The 5047-nt window shown below is 36.3% G+C and overlaps 1 pseudogene across 1 annotated transcript; it reads left to right on the top strand.

The window, feature by feature from the left end:
* The first annotated feature begins 1061 nt into the window (after positions 1-1061).
* On the top strand, positions 1062-1975 carry LOC306639155 (olfactory receptor 4C15-like; annotated as a pseudogene). The gene has a single exon. The product of its transcript is annotated as an olfactory receptor 4C15-like (transcript).
* Positions 1976-5047: the final 3072 nt, after the last annotated feature.

Genomic DNA, 5047 nt, shown 5'->3' with positions numbered 1-5047 from the left:
CAAAGAATCAGAGGTTTCAAGATTTATGAGTTTTGAGAGTAATTCTGGAAAGCTCAGCCTGCATTAAAGTCCTTGCTGAAAAGAAAAATCCCCATTCTTTTCCTAATGATCCAGATGAAAGGAGTTGGGGGTGGGAAGAGAGGTGTTGTGTGACATCCCATGTCAAACGTCTATTGTTTTCTTAAATGTAAGGTTGTTAGTTCAGGTTTCCCATTAGTAATATTGGGATGATAATGTCTAACAAAGACTGGCTCCTATCCAGTGAGCCCTAAGCCATGGCTGGTTTTGAATGCATCACTTAAGGATCTCGAGGACACTCAGGAGTAGGCATCATTATTTGCATGAACTTCTATTCTTATTTTAAATGATGAATTATTAAAATCTCAATAAAACCTAAACTTTCTCTGTGGTTATTATAGAGGTGGGCAATTACCCATGAAGACTTACTTAAAAAAAAAAAAAAGAATGAATTAATTCGTTGTAGGGCCATTCACTTCAGATTTTTGAAGAAAATTTGGAAGAGTAGTCATTATTTTTGCCACCCTCTAAAAATGCATGTTTTTCTTCTTTTTATAGATGAGACTGTTTCTGGATAGTGGGTGACCTGGCATTTACCACTACTGTATGACCAGAACAAACATAGTTGATGAACCACAGTCCTTCTCTCCTATCTTGGGTTTGGTTTCAGAATGGTTGTCAAGAACTCACCCTGATGGTCACTATTAAATGATCAAGATGCCATTATCGTAAAAACTACTCTTCTTTAACACATGTGGATGCTAACCTTTCCCCTTATTAAAACTCTGGCATTTTGAAGTATTCCCTAGTTCGTTCTAATCTTTATTTTTTCAGATCTCTTTCTACCACCATAAACATATTTAATTTTGTGTTTTTAAAGATACCAACTCAATAAGTAGTATCATAATAACAATACAATGCTCTTGAGAGCCATCAGCTTGTTGGTGATTGCAATATTTTGAACTGATGTGAAGCAAACTTTTTTATCATACTTGCAGGTTTACATGATCCCTGCTGTACTTTCACCCGTTCCTTGTAAATCAATGCAAAACCAAAGCTTCATAACTGAATTCATCTTTGTGGGGCTTTCACAGGATCCTACTCTACAGAAGATAGTATTTGTTGTGTTTTTGTTTATAGTGGGCAACATGCTGATTGTAGTGACCATCCTCTGCAGCCCTGCCCTGCTGGGCTCACCCATGTACTTCTTCTTGGCAGTCCTGTCCTTTGTGGATGCCTGCTTCTCCTCGGCCATCACACCAAAACTGATTGCAGACTCCCTCTGGAAGAGGAAAACCATCTCTTTTAAAGGATGCATGATCCAACTTTTTGCTGGACACTTCCTTGGTGGGACGGAGATGATTATCCTCACAGCCATGGCCTTTGACTGCTATGTAGCCATTTGCAGGCCCTTGTACTACTCTTCCATCATGAACTGGAGGCTCTGTGGTATTCTGGTGGGGGTGTCCTGGACTTGGGGCTTCTTTCATTCCATCATACAAGTTTTCTTTACCTTCCAGCTGCCCTTTTGTGGGTCAAATGTCATTGATCATTTCATGTGTGAGATGCATCCATTAATGAAGCTGGCACTCACATCTTTGGCCTTTTGGTGCTCGCCAACAGTGGGTTAATCTGCATCATCAACTTCTCTCTGTTGCTTGTGTCCTATGGTGTCATCTTGTTCACCCTGAGAACACACAGTGCAGAAGGGCAGAGGAAAGCTCTGTCCACCTGTGGATCTCACATTACTGTGGTGGTTTTGCTCTTTGTCCCATGCATATTTATATATGCATGACCTTCTTCATCTTCTTTTTCCTTTGACGAAGAAGTTGAAATATTTTACACCATGCTAACTCCCCTATTCAATCATTTTATTTACACTTTGAGGAATAAGGAAGTGAAAAATGCCATGAGGAAAGTGTGGAAGAGACCAGAGGAGGTATTTCATGGAAAATAAAATATTATAGAATCAAACATAATGTAAGGAGTAAAAGGTATTTATCTAGACAAATACTATCAGACAGCCTTCTATGGAAAGAGATCACATAATTCTGAGGAGAAGATATTAATATGCTGGGGAGTTAAAATTTATGTTTTCAATTGGAAATAAACCCTTCCCTCTGAGTTGACAACTCAGTAATGTTATATGTAAATTCAACATAGTTCAATTTTGTACTTTGTGAAATTTATTTTTAAAAATGAAAGGGATTTAACCCATAAGAATGATATACATTTACATAAAGCTTTGAAAAAACCTTATGGGAAATATTCTAGAAATCAAGAAAAAAAAAACATAAGATGTAATGTGACAGGATACAGTTTTCTGATACTAGTATCAGAGAATCTGATTTAGAACATCAAGACTTAGTAAATCAGAGAGGAGAGCTTTCAAGTTACCTACATCTTTTCACTTCATCTCCAAAATGGGTTCATTAATGTCTGTTAGAATTTCAGTTATTTCTTGAATTTTGAGAGAATCTGATTAGTCCAATTCTGCCTATGTTGGTGGTCCCCTTGGGCCAGGTGACCACCTTACATCATTCTGCTGTGGGAGAGCAGGTTGGGCAATTCCACAAGGGAGTCAGCAATGAGAGTTCAAGTAATTAATTTGAGTATTTACCAATAAAGAGATCATTCAAATTATAAACATATTGGTGGTCATTTCTATGTTTTGTTTGTCTCAGGTTGTCAAATGTCAAATTGGGATAAATTTATTTACAGTAAAATACTAGTTTCCTTTGATAAATCAATACTGATTATATCCAGTTGAATGTTGTGGGCAAATCATCTTTTATTTTCCCTCTCTGTAATCTGACAGGCCAACACAACTCTAGAAAAAGTACATGATTTTAGTTTTCTTTCTTATAGTAGATATGCAAATGATACATATAACTTCATTGATCACCCCTGAAAGAGTCTGTGATAGATTAAATTGTGAGTCTAAATCATAACCTGGACTACATGTGTGTTCAATAGACCAAGGATGTGACAAGGTTCAGACATGTGTTTCCCTTTCTTCACATCACCTATCCTGAAACAGGGGTAGCTTATTCATGTCCTCTGCCATCGAAGTCCTGTCATTTAAGATCATTTATTACTAAGAGCTAGCTCAAGAAGTGTGGACCTGCCAGATGGACTCCAATACTTTATGTACCTGTGTGAAGCCAAGATTTGAAATGAAGCTACAAAGTAAAACACTTTTCTGGCCAGATTGCACTGACCAACAACAATTCATGTCTGATGCATCATACACTCAAATTCCAACATGTTTTTACTATTTTAATGCCAACATTTCACTGTGGACTCTGTAGTTATATAAAAGGGGAAAATCCACTAACATTCAGTAGAAGAATAAATAACTATGAAAGGTATGTAGCCAATATTTGTCATTCCCACTGGTTTGATGAACAGAATAAATCAAAATTCTCCCCCAAATGACTGTTGCTTTAGCTTTTCATTTTCTTTTCTATGTAGATTACTTTTGTCATGATTAAGGGCATTCCAATATTTTCAGCTTTTAGGCAAACTAAGAGTTGCACTAATACTAAGTTCATCTGTTTCTGTTACAGTTTCTGTAGCTATTCAAAGAGTTTTCAGAAACACATATGTTAATGTTAAAAGTGTGAATTTAGAAAAATGTCTGTGGATATCTGAAAGACAACCATACAGAACTAGATTCTAATTTTAAAAATTATTCAGAAAGACATTTCATAAAATCTTAAGTCAAATATATTCTTGGCTTCGTTCACCATGTTGCAATAATACTCCTTCCTAACTACTCTGTCTCTACATTGGATCATTGCTCACTCTTGTACTGTGGATATTACCCATCTGATTCGCAGATTAACTTTCTTCTGTGGCTCTTAGTAAAATTGTCATTGTTTTCCTTTGACTCTGACGCTTCCCCTTATCCTCTAATCATTGAAATATTTTCCTCATTCAAGTATACATATAAAATGCTGATTTCTTTGAGCCATCCTAAAGTTTGCATTCATTTTTATTAGTCAAGAAATTTCATGAACATGTGAGTAGTTTCCTATACTAATTGTCCATGGTTTCTTGGCTCTACCTGGATGGTTGTAGTGTGAGGCTTAGTGTGGCCTGTGGGGTAGTTTATTAGAGTGTCATTTCATGGAGTTTGAAACACCAGGTTCTCATCCTGGATCCTGATTGCTTCCTAAACAATTCTATCACCCAGGTTAGTCTAAGTTGGACAGAGCACTTACAATGTATTGTAATATCTTATAAGTAAAAACTGCCCTCTTTTACTTTTCAAGTGATAGAAGGGAAGTAAAAAACTGGGAGTGGTTGGGAAAAGTCAGGAGAATTGGCATTACCTGAATTTCCTCCTTCTCTAGAGATATAAAATAGGCATATCAGACAAAGCCTGTGAGAACCTACTGAAAGAATTAAAGGGCTGACCATTTTATCACACTGGGGTTCATGACATCTCAGCCTGAATATTTGGTTTGTCAGTTCCAGTGATTTTTACAATGAGAACCAAGGGTATCTCACTCAAAGTGAGAGAGGTTTGTCTGCCATTAAATGTATTCAACATTCTATAGAGAATTTATGAGTAACAAATACTGTGTAAAACTTGTTTTATATGTTGGATAATATAAAATAATTCTCTTAAAGCTGAGGAAAGATGTTTAGTGTTTTTATACCCACAGATAACATTTGATAGTAAACTCTTCTAATCCTTCAGTGAGAAACAAATTGCCAAGTCCAAAGCCACTGATGTATTTTACTTGGTAAATCCTCATGCCAATCTTTATTATATGGGGACCACCATGAGTTGGCTTGTATATTTTGCCCTGAGTTACTAAATGCAAGGAACAGATAAATGGATGTCTTCAGTGAGTGTCTGGCATCTGAAAAAGGGTAGGCTCTTCATGTGGATGATATCTAAGTCCAAGTGTATGTAACTTAGGTTAAAAAAAAATAATTCAATTAAAATTTCTGAGTGACTTTTCTTCTTTGGTGATGACTTAATCTGGAAAAGCTGCTATCATGTTTTTATGTCTCC

This window comes from Sciurus vulgaris (genome assembly GCF_902686455.1).
Source record: "Sciurus vulgaris genome assembly, chromosome: 11".
Taxonomy (NCBI): Eukaryota; Metazoa; Chordata; class Mammalia; order Rodentia; family Sciuridae; genus Sciurus; species Sciurus vulgaris.
The sequence above is the reverse complement of the archived record's forward strand: the minus strand, read 5'-3'. Positions and strand labels throughout refer to the sequence as shown.